At 44.1% G+C, this 15,286-nt stretch overlaps 1 pseudogene; it reads right to left on the bottom strand.

Moving 5' to 3' along the window:
• Nucleotides 1–13,903: 13,903 nt before the first annotated feature.
• On the bottom strand, nucleotides 13,904–14,978 carry LOC142451744 (ubiquitin-fold modifier 1 pseudogene; annotated as a pseudogene).
• Nucleotides 14,979–15,286: the final 308 nt, after the last annotated feature.

Raw genomic sequence — 15,286 nt, forward strand, 5'->3', positions numbered from 1 at the left:
ATTTTTTCTCCTTTGCTATCAGGATCCAACTGCTGGGTCCTTGGTCAGGACACTCAGAAATGGTAGCTGGCAATGCTTCCATATTCCATGACTCTTCATGTCAATGGTGCCCCAGGCTTTTAGCCTTAACTCAGGAGTCATCGCCTTCTGGAAGTCTTTCTTAACTATTCTTCCAAATGCCCAGGAAGAGTAAGATCCCCATCAGGTGCAAGCCTCCTTTATGGCCTGTAATTGCAGGGACTCTTCTCTCTCCTGACTACTAGGTACCTACTTGAGTGCATGGGCTTCCTCGGTTTCTGCTGCAGTCAGAGTGGAGGGTGGACAAATCAACACCCAAGTCAAAGAACAGTTAAAGCCCTCCACATTGTGCATCGCCAGCGTTCTAGAAAGTTTCCACCAGCAACTTACAGTTTATCCTGGATCCCAGGGTGTAGGGCCAGTTCTCTTGGTGCTTTCTTAGATATAGCCAGCCTTTGCTCAATGTATGAGATGCTAGGCTTCCTTCTCAGAGCAAATACCAGTGTGACTATGGACCCAACTCTCCCCCTCACCCCCAGGAACAAAATCCCCAGTGGGAAAGAACTATACCTAAATCGATAATCGTGATACGATACAAAGCACCCAATCCTACAGTGTATGCCAACTTGTCCAGGAGAGGGCTCTTTCTAAGAAAAGGGGGTGTTCTGTGAAAATTCTAGTGGGGCATGCAGCTCAGGATTGCTAGGGAGTAAAGTTTAGCCAAGAAGCAAGGAGGGTGGTAAGGGCCTTTTGTTCCAGGTTAAGGGGTCTCCTTGGCATCATGCGAGTGTGGGGACGAGACTGAAGGCTTTCTAAACCAAGGCGGAACCTGATTGGTGATTCGGCAGATGATAGACATAATAAGAATCAAGTAGGGCAAGAAGTCGATAGCTGTTGGTCCCCAAGAGATGCTGACTGCCCTCCTGAACTAGTTCTGTGGCACGCTGAAGACAAAGTGTAAGAGATGGCCGGGAAGACAATGGGGCATGTCAGTTAACGGTCGCAGCATAACTGTCATCGAGAATTGAGCAGCTTAAAATAAGCCCACCCTGATTATCCTCCTTTCTGTGGGCCAGGGTCTGGGCACATCCTAACTGGATCTTCTGATTAGGGTCCCAAAAGGCAGCAATCAAAGTGTCAGCCAGGGCTGTGGTCTCCCCTGAGGCTCCAGACTTGAATGGGAAAGGATCTTGGCTCTAAGCTGATTTAGCTGTTGCAAGAATCCTATCATCCTCAAAGCTGCAGAACTAGAGGCATTTAGTTTCTTGCTGAGAGTCAACCAGGGGTTTCCTCAGCTCTTCTTGACCACCTGCAATCCTTCTCCGTTCGGGGTTCCCTAAAGCAGCCACTCTCTCATGCCCTCTAGCCAGTAAGGGAAAGAGACACTCTTGCAAGACGGACCGTTCACTCTCACGCCATGTACCATATAATCCCAGCATCCCATTTGCTTCTCCAGATTTAATTCAGTCAGCTGGAAACCAGTCACAGGCCCCGCCCACCTCAGCCCCTTTTGTGAATCTGCCCAGGGCCCCTGTCAGCTGGCTTCAGGGATAAAAAGGCCACCAACTGGGACTGGGAGAAAGATCAACTTGAAAGAGAAGGTCAATGGGGTGACTTATTTTCAACCTGTTTTCCCCAACACCGTTGGGTTGCTTGTAGTTTGCTTTCTTCCCCTCTTTTCCAGCCATGGTGGTCCTGTGGGGAAAGCACTGGACCGCTAGCCCAAAGGTTGGCCGTTCAAACCCATCAGCCTCTTCATGAAAGGTAAGACTGTGTGTCCCTGCAAAGATGACAGTCGCCATGAATCAGAACGGACTCATGAGCTGTGGGTTTGGTTTGGGTTGGTTTGGTTTTTCAATCTGCAGTCCCAGTCGGTGCGGGAGAATTGTGATGTGGGAGAGTAATCTTGAAAGTCCCCGGGACTGCCTAAGGGACAAACCAATCTGTCGTGAACGAAGTATGACCAGAGTGCTCCTAAGGGGCAAGGATGACGAGACTTTGTCTCACTCACTTTGGACATGTCAAGAGGGACACCGTGCTCGGTAGAGTAGAGGGACAGTGAAAGCGAGGAAGGCCCTTAACAAGACGATGGATCCAGTGGCTGTGACCAAGGGCACGGGGACAGTGGTGGGGCAGTGCAGGGTCGGGCAGCATTGCCTTCTGTGGTACTATCCTAGGGTCACTAAGGCTTGGGACCGGTTCAATGGCACCTAACAATAGCAGCAGAAGTGGAGTACTTCCCAACCCCAATACATGCCCATGATCAGGTGTCCCGAGTCAGAGTACCGAAAAGGAGAAATCCTGTCCAAATACAAAAAAAAAATCGTTTGTTTTTTTAAATGGTCTCATACTGCTGTTTTTAGGCTTTTAAAAAAAGAAGCAACCTGAAATACAAACCATTTCTCACCCAGGCAGTAGCTGCAGCACTGAGGCACAGAAGGCCATGCTGGGCCTCTGGTGGGGAAGATTGTGCTTTACTTCTGAAGCCCCAGGAGCAGGGGGCTGAGTTCCCATTAGCAAAGCAAGGCTTTGATGTGGAGAGAAATCATTTGCCTGCCCAGAGGCCTCTTAACACACCCATGGGGGGCCAAGACACTTCATGCAGAGCCAGGTGAATCTGCATTCTGTCTTCCTCTGTGCTTGAGGGAGGCATGCAGGGAGCAACCCAACCCGAAACCCTCCTCTGGAAACATCCTCCACCATTTGCCTTCAAGGCAATGGTTGCTCCTCTGCCAAGGAGTCCCCGGGTGCACGGTTAGGCCTCAGACTGCTGGCCCCAAGGTCGGCAGTTCTAACCCATTCAGAGGTGCTCAGGAAAGCTTCCTAAAGAGCCTGGCCTCGAAACCCCCAGAGAAGCGGTTCTCAACCTGTGGGTCGTGACTCCCTTGGGGGTCAAATGACCCTTTCACAGGGGTCTCCCTAGACCATCAGAAAACACCTATTTCCGATGGTCTTAGGAACTGAGACACTGAGTCTCTCCCTGTCTCCAGGCGGGTCCGCCCACATGCAGGCACGCCCACAAACCAGTACCCGGCGTGAAGACTGTCACCCATGCTTCAAGACATTTCATTTCTTTGTCATTAGAAATAAGTATTTCACAATATAGAATAACATGCTGTTTTTATGATGAATCACTATGCTTTCGTTGTGTTCCGTTTGTAACCATGAAAATACATCCTGCCTATTAGATAGCTACATGATGATTCATCACAGTAGCAAAATTACAGTCATGAAATAGTAATGAAAATAATGTTATGGTTGGGGGTCACCACCACATGAGGAACTGTATGAAAGGGTCATGGCCTGAGGAAGGTTGAGAACCCCTGACCGAGAGTGTGCAAGGGATTGACACGTGTTCAAATCCACTTCACAGCTCAAGGGCAACTGTCCCAGCAACAACACCGGCATGCTCAAAAAGATGAGACATGATCCACCAAGAGATGTCCTCACAGCGAAACGTCTGAGAGCAGGACCCCCACCGGACGGCCTCCGGATTCTGGAGCTCACGGGTGCATTTTGACCACTGTCCTAGCGTTCTCGTCAGTGGGAAATGGTTGTGTTTTCCTTCTCCGACGGTCGTCCGCCTTAGGTCGCTGCGTGTGCACGGTTTGCTGTCTTTGGTGATGATGTCAAGGGATAAGAGTTGAACTAGCGGAAGCGCTGGTGGCACAGTGGGTTAAGCATTGCACTGTCCATGAGAGGTTCCAACCCACCGGGCACGGACCGAGGGAGCTGTCTGCTCACGAGAATGTAGTGTGGGAACGCCTCAGTCGCAGGCTGACGTCCTACAGGGTCGGCATGAGTCAGAGTGGATTCGATGGAAGGGTGTTCTTCAGCTTGCTCCTTGAATGGGGCACCAGAAAGCATTTTCTTGGAAGGTAGAAAACTGCACAAAAGTGTTCTCTGAGTCAATGATGGCGGAACTGGTATCTGTTGTCTTGAAAGCCACACCAGTAGGAGGACCACTCCTTCATATTGCTTCGATTTTCTGAATGACAGCTTGTTTTGCAAACAACATTTGCGTTTTACCCACAGATCGGTTATCCGGGGCCTATGGGTTTCGTTTTCGCTGTGGTGGTGTTGTTATCTGTTTGGTTTTAAGAGGCTCATACAGTTTGTCCTCAAAAGGCAATGAAAACTCCACTTTCTGTAGTGGAAAAAATGGAGTGCTCAATATTTTAAAACACTAGGAACACCATTATTTTTAATCTTATGAAAAGTAAAAACCAAACAGACAAAACACACCCAGAGGGGTTACCTTGGGGCGCCCTCCTTGTTCGCAGGTGACGGTCCACTAGAATGAGAAATGCTCACAGTCATGTCTCCAAAACCCACAGGGGGGCGCTCTGAATCAGCCTCGGCCCGATGGCACTGAGTTTGGGTTGGGTTTGAACTTTCCATTTAGCTCCCGGACTTTTTGAGTGCCCTGCGCAAGAGTGAAGGTCACTGTGATGGGACACGCGCAGGCGCATGGTTTCTGTGATGGCTCCTTTTCTGGGCCCACCTGGCCAGGTATGGTGCCCCTGTGCACGGTCAAGCCCTAGTCTAGATGCTGCGATGAGGCAGGAACATGAGATGCAATCAATTGTCATGAAGGAATGCCGATGCCCCTCCACAGTACGGGCAGGGCTGGCCCAGTCAGAGAAGAAGCCTGGAGAGCGAACAGGGTGCTCCCCTAGGGTGCTCTACACTATAAACAGACATCCTCCCAGAACTCTTCCCCTTTCTACTCTCCCGGTCATCTGACCTCGGACACAAGCCTGCAAGGGTCTCCACTTGATGACAGATCTTGGATTTTCCAGTCCTCCCCACGCAACCTGGTTAGCCATTTCATTAAACTGAGTCTCTCTCTCTGCATATATACATATATATATATGATGTAGGTATATATTATATAAGATCATATATACATTGATATATATGTGGTAGCTCCAAAAATAGGCTTATACAATCACAGAAACCTTGATTAAACAAAAACAGCCAAAAGTGAAGCTACTGTTTCTCGGGATACCCTCCCTCTACTTGGATTCGTACTACATCAAAAGAGTAGATTTGGTACCCTTGGGGGACCTCTGAAGCATTGGAGGACTACAGGAAGTCTGAGTGGACAAAACCAAGGCTGCAGAGCAGATGGGGTAAGGTTGCCCAGCCTCGTTCGTGCAGCCAAGCCCCTGAAGAAGGAGCAGACGCCTCATCCTGGTTGGGACCAATTCCTCAGCACAACTTTCCTGGCCTCTTTCTCACTGGTGTGGTTTTCTGATTTCTTTAAACTTCTCCCAAGTCAGCGCCCATATTGTTGAGCGTCCTCTGAGAAAAGGGATCGAGATGGCCCCTCCTGCAGTGTCACAGCCATCATGTTCTGAGCTTACCTCCCCGGCTAGCATTGGACTGACCCCGCAGGTCCTCTGAGATGTCACTGTGTTGATTGGACTTGTTAATTAAAAAAAAAATGGAGTCACCCTAATGAGGCTACGATAAATGTGTTACTGAGAGAACTTATCTGCAGCCATCCACTGATCGTGGAGACACGTTTGATTGCATTCGGTCGGGCATAACCCCAGGCATGCCTGGGCCCGAGCAGCCATACTTTGAATGTGCCCCCCTGAAGCATGGCATGACTTCATCTGACAAGGGGAGGAAACCCACAGAGAACCCCATCTCTCGGGCCTTTTCAAGGGATCTGGATGAGTTCATGCAAAGTGGTGCTGTGAGAAAAGAGGAATCTGATCTCGGGGGGTACCCTGCAACCCCCAAAGTTGTCTAGAACTCCCATGGCTCAATCCATTCTTGCCTGCCACCTTTCGCAGTCATCGTCCCTGGTTCTCGGCTCCCCGTTCGGTTGTACGCTCCTAACACCCAACTCAACCTCCTTTGACTTTTAATAACCCTTTTGGGGTACCTTCTCCCATAAATACAGAGTCTGTATTTGTCTTGTTACCCAGCACACTACCTCTGCAAGTTAAATCACATCCCCACACGCCGGTCCTTCTCACTGACTGACTGGCCTGACTCTCCTCCCATCCAGCTTCTCCATCAAGGGACAGAGTCGATAAATCATATCCAACACAAAAGTCGTTATGAGGGGGCTTCAGAAAGTTTCTGGGGGGAAATGGAATTCAAGGATAACAGAATTTTCCCACAAACGTTTCAAAGGCCTCTCATACATAATCATGAATTGTCGGCAACATGCTCATCGACTCTGGTAACAATAAAATGACTCCTCCCTTATTATTTACTTAATATTCTGTAACTGCAGTCTCATGTTAAAAAAAGACATATCATTGAGAAATGACTGCATGAAAATGACCATTTTCCATTATGATATGCATATAACTGGAAAATACAAATTAATCAAGGACTTATTAATACTCCATCTGATAATTTCATATTTGGCATGCCACAAGCAGAGTTGTTGGCTACAATATTCATAAAGATCAGTGGGCTTGCATCGAGAACATTTTGCTAAATGAAAGCAGTTTCAGAAGACTACATCCTTCCTGGTCTCATGTATATGAAATGCCCAGAATAGATGGAAATTAGATATGTGTTTGCCACGGACTTGCTGTGGGGAGAGCAGAAGGGAGCAGGGAGAACTTGGGAGTGACTGTTAATGGGTACGATGTGACTTTTTGTGAATGTGAAAGTGTTCTAAAAAGAGATGATGGTGCTGACTGTACAATCTGTGAATGTACCATAACCATTGCATACTCTTTTAAAATGATGTACTTTCTAGTATGTAAGCTGGATTTCAACAAAGCTGGTTTGAAAAATCAATACTTTATGTTTTCCAAGGGTAGATCTTTTTATTTTGAGTGTGCGAATGAACTCGAGTGTTATAGAGCGGGTCGGTTTTCCGTTCAACAATTCCTACACATTTTGTTTCCTGTCATGGATTGCAATCCCCACAATGCAACATCACGCCCCCCACTTCCTCCCCGTGTTTCTCGTATCCACCCCTCCTTCTTTCCTACCACTTCTAAACTGTGTCCGTAGGTAAGTGACGCCCTTTTGATCTCAAATGGGTGGTTATTCTAAGGAACGTTTACCTCCCAAGTGTTCTTTCTTACTTTCCTGTAAATCTGTCCCTGGTGGAGCTGGAAGTTGACCCATGGGGGTGGGGGGTGTCAGTCCAACACATGAAAGGTGGTTAAGAGCCATAGTCTTGGGGGCGGCGGTGGGGGTGGGCACCACCAATATCTATAGGCTCAGCAAGCCTGGCCATTTCTATGATTTTTTCAGCAGAAGACTCTTAAACTTATAACGAAAGACTTCATTTTGTAAAGTATGAGATACAATACTTTGGCATAACTAGGTTTTATCAGAAAAATTCATCATAGATGAGTCAAGAGATAGCTAATAACCTTGGATAGGTAGGCTGAACTTTATAATGGATGCAGTTTTTTTCTAAAATTCATGAATACATTTCTGATCAGCTCAGTTTCAATAAAAATTCTAAGTTCATCTTTTTGGAGGATGAACCAGAAACATTATTTTAAAGTTTGTGTAGGAGAATAAAAAAGCAAGAAAAATTCCAGAGAGAGAACTAATAATAAAAAAGACCTAGAATTACCAGGCATTAAATCATATTATATTGCTAATAATATGATAATATAAAAGTTATAAAAACAGAACTAAACACAGCATAGGTAATTGTCCTAAAAAGATGCAACATTTTCTGTTTTTTTGCTTTGGTTTTTTGTTTGTTTGCTCATATTAGGGTTTATCTCACAGGTGTTATGTCACTTGGGGTTACCCTCTAGAAGTTGTGATATATGTTTTTCAGTATATAAAACCCAGGATCGATGAACCTATAGGGACAGCAAGAAGAATAAGGGTTTCGGGATTTCAGGGGCTGGGGCCGTGGGTAGTGGTGGGGGGAAGGGGGAGGTGGGTAAGAAAGGAGACGATGTCATGAAGTCCAGGAAGGAAATGAATGTTTGGACACTGTGGTAGCACTTGTACTATACTGCTTGACACGATTGAACTATGGAATGATAGGATATATGTATTAACTCCCAATTAATAATACATTTTTAAAAATAAAAAGGATCTGAAATATTTTTTTAAAAGCTGAAAACTAGCATAAATAATCTTAAAGTACATCTTCTTGTTGGGGTGAGGCGAGGAAGCCATTATAAGAGAATGAAAAAGGAAAAGACTGAATGATGCTGGAGTAGTTGCTTAGCAATTTGTTCGTTCGTGCAGCTCGGCCTGAACCCAACTAACATCAAAATCCACTGCTATGCAGTCAGTCATGATGCATGGTGACGCTAGAGGCTGCCAGGACTGCTTTTCGGGGTCCTGGAGGTGTAAATCTTTGCAGGAGCAGATAACGTCACCTTTCTCCCAGGGCGCTGCCACGCACACCTGACCTCTCAATCCACAGCCCATGATTGCCCCGCTAGCGTTCTGCCCCTTTCTAAGAGGGCCCAACCCCCTATCTTTTACCACTCACTCACCTATCAAGTTGTCCTACTGTGGGACTTGCATACTGCTGGGATGCTGGAAGCTGGGACCCCCATTCAAGGGTAGTGTTTCCCTGTTGTGCACGTACGGGGTCACTATGAGGCAGAAGCAACTCAACAGCACCTGTTGTTGTTGCCATTGTTAGGTGCCAGCCAGGTGATCTAAATTCACAGCGAGCCTCTGTACAAGACAACAGAACACCTCCATTCTAACCACTGTTCTTATGTTTGAGCCTATTGTTGCAGCCATTGGGCCAATCCATCTCATCAAGGGCCTTCCTCTTTTTCACTGCCCCTCTACTTTACCATGTATCGTGTCCTTCTTGATAACATGTCCAAAATACGTGAGACAAAGTCTTGCCATCCTTGCCTCTAAGGGGCATTCTGGCTATACCACTTCCAAAACTAATTTACTTGTGTTTTTGGCAGCCCATGGTATTTTCGATATTCTTCATCATAGTTCAAATGCATCAATTCAAATCACTAGTCTTCCTTATTCAATGTACAATTTTCACATGCATAGGAGGTAATGGAAAATACCATGGCTTGGGCCAGGCACAATCTTAGCCCTCAAAGGGACATCTTTGATTTTCAACACTTTAAAGAGGTCTTGGGAAACAGATGTGCCTAATGCTATGTGGAGTCTGGTCCCTAGACTGCAGCTTCCATGAACACTGATGGTGGATCCAAGCAAGAGGAAATCCTGACAACTCCATTTGTTCTCCCTTTACAACGATGTCACCTATTGGCCCGGTTATGAGGATTCTGTTGTTTTGTTTTGTTTTCATATTGTATTGTAACCCATACTGAAGGCTGTAATTCTTATTCTTCATCAGTAAGTGCTTCAAATTCTCCTCACTTACAGCAAGCAAGGTCGTATCATCTGCATATTGCAGGTTGTTAATAAACCTTCCTTGAACCCTGAGGCTGGGTTCTCCTTCATATAATCCAGCTTCTTTGAGGATTTGCTCAGCATCAGACTAATAAGTATGATGAGAGGATACAACCGTGACACACGCCTTTCCTGATTTTAAACCATGCATGACTTCTTTGTTGTGTTGGAAACACTGCAACTTGATCCATGCATAATTAAGTGTTTTGGAATTCCCATTCTTCTCAAGGTTCGCTACAGCTGTTTTTTTTTTATGATCTACACAACTGAATGCCTTGGCATAGTCAATAAAATAGTCAAATAAATATCTTCCTGGTATTCTCTGCTTTGAGCCAAGATCAATTTGATATCAGCACTGATATTCCTTGTTTTATGTCCTCTTCTGAACTTCATCTGATCGTATGGCAGCTCCCTGTCAGACAAAGCAGGACAGACTATAACGAATTCATGGGCTATCCACTTCAGAGGAATTAGCCACTGCAACCTTGATAGCAGCAAAACCTTGTCAGATACTGAAAATCTCACAGATACAAGCAGAACATTGTCCGAGTTAGTGCCAGAGCTTCCCTGGTCAGAAGTACTCAAAATATGACTGATGAAGGGCTTCATTCTCAAAGTAGAGTCAGTCTTCATAACGTGAATGGAGTGAAGCACTAGATAGTCAAGACTTCAGGACCTTCATTTGTTGGTGGGAATGTCTCAAAATGAGAAGGCACAGCTGCAAATATGTATTAATAACTGGAACTTACAATGCAAAATGTATGACTCTAGGAATGTTGGAAGTTGTGAACAATTAAATGGAACTCATAGAGATCACTTTGAATCAGAAAAATCACATGGTTTATGATACTGGGATTGACACATTCATGAGAAATGGTTTGGCTTTCATCATAAGAAAATTCAAAATCGATCCTGAAGTACAATGCTGTCTGTGAGAGAAAAATACCTACCTGCATACAAGGAAATCCAGTCAATACAACTATTGTTCAAATTTAAACATCCATCACTAAAGCTGGTGATGAAGAAATTGAAGAACTCTACCAATGCCCTCAGTCCAAAATTGATCCAACATGCAATCAAGATGCATTGATAATGATTAGCAGTTGGAAGCAAAGAAGAAGGAGCACTGTGTGAAATATGATCTTGGTGATAGAAACAAAGCTGGAGATCTCATGGTAGAATTTTGCAAGACCAATGACTTGTTAACAGCAAATACCTTTTCCAACAACAGACACAGTGACTATACGTATGGACACCTCTAGATGGAATGCACAGAAATCCAATTGGCTTTATCTTGGGAATAGATGATGGAGCAGTCCAAATCCAGTAGCTGAAATCAGGCCAGGTGCTGACTGTGGAACAGACCACCAATTACTTATTCATAATTTATTATTTATACTTATTCTTGTGTAAGTTCATGTTGAAGCAGAAGAAAATGAAAACCAGTGCAGGAAAGCCAAATCATAACCCCGAGTCTATCCCACTTGAGTTTTGAAAACATCTCAAGAACAGATTTGTTGCATTGAACACCAGTGGCAGAAGATCTGATGGGCTGTGGGAGGGCATCAAGAACAGCACACAGGAAGAGCCCGAAAGGTCATTAAAACAGACAAGAAAGAAAGAAAAAGTCAAAGTGGATTTCAGCTGAAACTCTGAAACTCGCTCATCATAAAGTAGCTAAAGGAAATGGAAGGAAGGATGAAGTCAAAGAGCTGAACATAAAATTTCAAACGACAACCCAAGAACACAAAGTAAAACATTATACTGAAGTATGCAAAGACCTAGAGTTTTAAAACCAAATATTTTAAACTGAAAGAACTAAAGGAAAAACTCAAGCTTCCAATTGCAATATTGGAAAATTCTATGGGCAAAATATTGAGTGCTACAGAGATTATGAAAACACGATGGAAAAAATTACACAGAGTCCCTGTACCAAAGGGAACTAGTTAACCTTCCATCCTTTCAAGATCAAGAACCAATGGTATTGAAGGGAGAAATACAAATTGCACTTAAAAAAATTAGCCCAAAAGAATACTCCAGGAATGAAATGCTAATTGGAATGTTTCAACAAACTGATGAAGCATGGGAAGTACTCGATGGTCTATGAGAAGAAATTTGGAAGATTTGTCAACTGACTGAAAGCTATCCATATTTGTACTGATTCCAAAAAAAGGTGACCCAAAAGAAACCACAAATTATTGAACAATATTATTGATAACACATGCAAATAAAATTTTGCTGAAGATCATCCAACAACAGTTGTAGCACTACATTGACAGGGAGCTACCAGAGGTTCAGGCCAGATGGAGATAAGGATTCGGAACAAGGGACATCGTTGTTGACATCACATAGATCTTGGCTCAATGCAGAGAATACCACAAAGATGTTTATTTGTGTTTTACTGACTATGCAAAAGCATCTGATTGTGTGAATCCTAACAAACTATGGGTAACCTTGAGAAGAATGAGAATTTCGGAACATCTCGTTGTGTTCATGCAGAACCTGTACATAGAACAAAGGACCATTGCATGGTTTAACATCGAGAAAGGTGTCATCGAGAGGCCAGTTCCTGGAGAAGGACATTGTGCTCAGTCAATAGAGGGCAGTGAAAAAGAGAATGGCCCTTGAAAAGATGGACCAGCACCGTGGCTGCAACAACGGCCACAAACAGAAGGACAGTTTTGAGTATATTACAGGACCGGGTGGCATTTCTTTTGTATATAAGCGTGGGAAACTAGCGCTGAGGGAATATGACGAGGACTATTTTCTCTATGACTTTAATCTGTACATATTGTCACTGTATAATTGTGTCTACTGGTCCTTCGGTTGTTGGAGGCTGGCTTCTTCTGACACATAAGGTTGCTATGGGTCAGAACAAAATGGATGGCACCTGTCAACGTCAGCAACCTCGCCAATGTACTGAGCTGGTTGTTGCTTGCGACATCAGTGACATTGTTCTACAATTTGTGCATTCTGTTAGGGCACCTTTCTTGGGGATGGGTACAAATACAGATCTTTTGATCATATGCTACCTCTTGATATAGCTGAATGGCAACGTTATTTTTGGAAAAGGGACTTTGTATTCTTTCCATCTTCCTTCGATGTGCCCTGAATCATTCAATATGTTGCCATATTCTCTGACTACTGTTCCTGTCTCCCCTCCCAGCTTTCCTATTCCGATCATAATCAGTGCATCTTGATGGAATATTTTATCAATTTCAGACTGAGGGTGTTGGTAGAATTCTTCAATGTCTTCATCAAAAGCTTTAGTGGTTGGTATATAAGTTCGAGTAATATTGGCTACATTGTCTTGTGTGTGATTAGCTATTATCCTATCACAGACAGCATTGCACTTCAAGATACATCTGGAAATGCCCTTTTGGACAATAGATGCCACACCATTCCTCTGGAATCTATCATTTCCAGCACAGCAAACCATATGACTGCCTGATTCAAAATGGCCAATACCAGTCCATATCAGCTCACTGAGTGCCTAGGATATTGATCTTTCTATGCTCCATTTCTTCTTTGATGGCTTCCAGTAGCCCTAGATTAATTCTTTGTACAAAGTTCTAATTAGTAATAGATATTGGCAGCTGTTTCTCCTCACATTTGAGTCATGCCCCATCAGGAAATGAAGGTCCTGAAGGCTTAAAAAAGTGTCATTGGCATATAATTCATACACCATGCAATTCAATCAGTCAAGCACATTAGGAAGAGCTGTACAATCATCACTACCATCAGTTTTAGGGCACTTTCCTCTTTTGTTGAACTCATTGTTCTTCGCGTCCCATGTCCCCCTAACGTCCCCTGACATCCTCCCAAGAACCATTATCTATTTACTGTCTCTATTGTTCACCGCTCCTGGATTTCATCGACAGAAAAATGTAACAACAACAGAGAAAAACCTCCAAAGGCTTGGTTTCCTCAGCTTTTATTCCATCCATGTCACTGTAGTTGACTTCGCTTTGAGAAAGCAGCTCTTGCTCCATCAAATTTTGAGTGCCTTCTGACCCGAGGGACTCTTCTTTTTATTTTGTTTAGATAGAAAGTATAATCAGTTATTGATCCACTCATCATGAACTGTATAAAATTAATACATCTATCACTTTAAGTCCTGCAAGGTAGATGCTATCAAGCAAATTGCTGTCTACAAACCATATATAAATGTTTAACTCAAGGACAAATAATTAAGATTCAGGATCCAGTCAAGTTTAAATTTACAAATGGTTTCATATGATCAGAAGTACCTTCCAGTTATACAATTCTGATCATCCACTGCCCAGACATGAGCTACCTGGGCATGTTGTGAGGTGGCAGTGACAGGCTATGTGACCTGACGGCAGTCACATTCAGTAAGTGCCCCTCTTCTCACTCAGCCCGTGGGTAACAACAGGGCTAGGAAAGTCATCTCTCGTTGACTATTGGCATTTTCAGAGTGTTTCACAGAGCCTGATTTCAATTTTACAAAAACCTCCACAAAAACAAAACAAAATTTATTCTGAAAGTGTATTCCTTGAAGCAGCTATTAACAACTTCAGACATGATCTCTAGGAAAGAATTCACAGTTCTGAGCCACGCTTTAGAATGACATTTCCAGCAGTCTGTGTAGGATGTACTCCTATTCCATCATGGGTAATAATTGCACTTGTCGTTGCAGGTACTTTAAATCCTTCTGCTGCAAACGTTCAGACTGCCATGAAAGGGTTACTTTCAGGGACACATGAGTACTTTGTCAGGGCAGCCGCGGGCTGATGTCAGTGGGATTTTAAAGGAAACCTTCAACGTGGTGATTCAACCTGGATGGAGGCCTCACAGCCCACTCCCAAGGGGCTCATCTTCTGGCACTTTCTCTGACAGTGTGCAGATTCTATTCATCTCCCTAAGGTTTTCAGTGGGGAATTCCTCCAAAGAGGACAGTCTGTTGCCTCTTCGTTGTCTGTTTTAGTCTGGAAGCTCTTCTGAAGCTTGTTCACTTGTAGTGACCCCGTTGGTATCTGAAATGCCAGTGATATAGCTTCCAGCATGGCAGCAACACACAAACCATCACAGAACAACAAGTTGACAGATAATGGTAGAGACAGCACCCAACAACAATTAAATCCCACCTGTCTGATAGACCTCGAGTAACTCCTCTCCTCCAATTTGAATCCCAATGGATACACTTCCAAGTTCCCAAATAGGTAAATCAGAACTGTTTTTTAGTCTGGTAAATAAGGTACTGTAATATCACCTGCTAAATTGTGTGAAGTTAATTAGGGCGCCATAGCTGGGGAATTGGAAGGTGTCTGTTCCTTCACAGATCTCCAGAGGGCAGCAGAGAGTCATCGACTCATGCTTTTAACTCAGAGTGTAAACTACTTACTGACTTTTTTTCACTCAACACTCACTCTTTCTGTTCTTTCCCTAAACTTTGACACGCTGGGTGGTCAGGATTAGGAAGGCTGTGTAAGGCCCTGGACCAAAGCGATGTCAAGAAAGCCAGAATGAAGATCCAGTTACAGCTTTCGTATCTTTAGGAGAACCCTTTAATCGGCTAAGGCAACTAACCACAATTAACAGTAGATATGACTGACCAGGTCAAATGGCCCATACAAGTCCATTTCAGCTCAGTAATGCCTAGGCTACCGATCTTTATGCATTCCATTTTACTTTTGATGATCCATTATCTAAGAATGAACTTTAGAGGGACTGGAATTTGCCTCTCAGGTCCACCACCGACCAACTCTGTGACCTTGGGCCAGTTGCTTAGGGTCTCTGTGCCGGTATCACGCTTACAGCCCATTGCTGAACAGCGAGGCATGTAAACACGTAATTGAATAATTAGCTACCAACATGTTAAGTGCTATGAAGTGCTAACTGCTATGCAATCAGCGAGTAATTAGCTGTAAATAGAAAACATTACCTTAGG

The sequence above is a fragment of the Tenrec ecaudatus genome, chromosome 6 (assembly GCF_050624435.1).
Source record: "Tenrec ecaudatus isolate mTenEca1 chromosome 6, mTenEca1.hap1, whole genome shotgun sequence".
NCBI classification, from domain to species: Eukaryota; Metazoa; Chordata; class Mammalia; order Afrosoricida; family Tenrecidae; genus Tenrec; species Tenrec ecaudatus.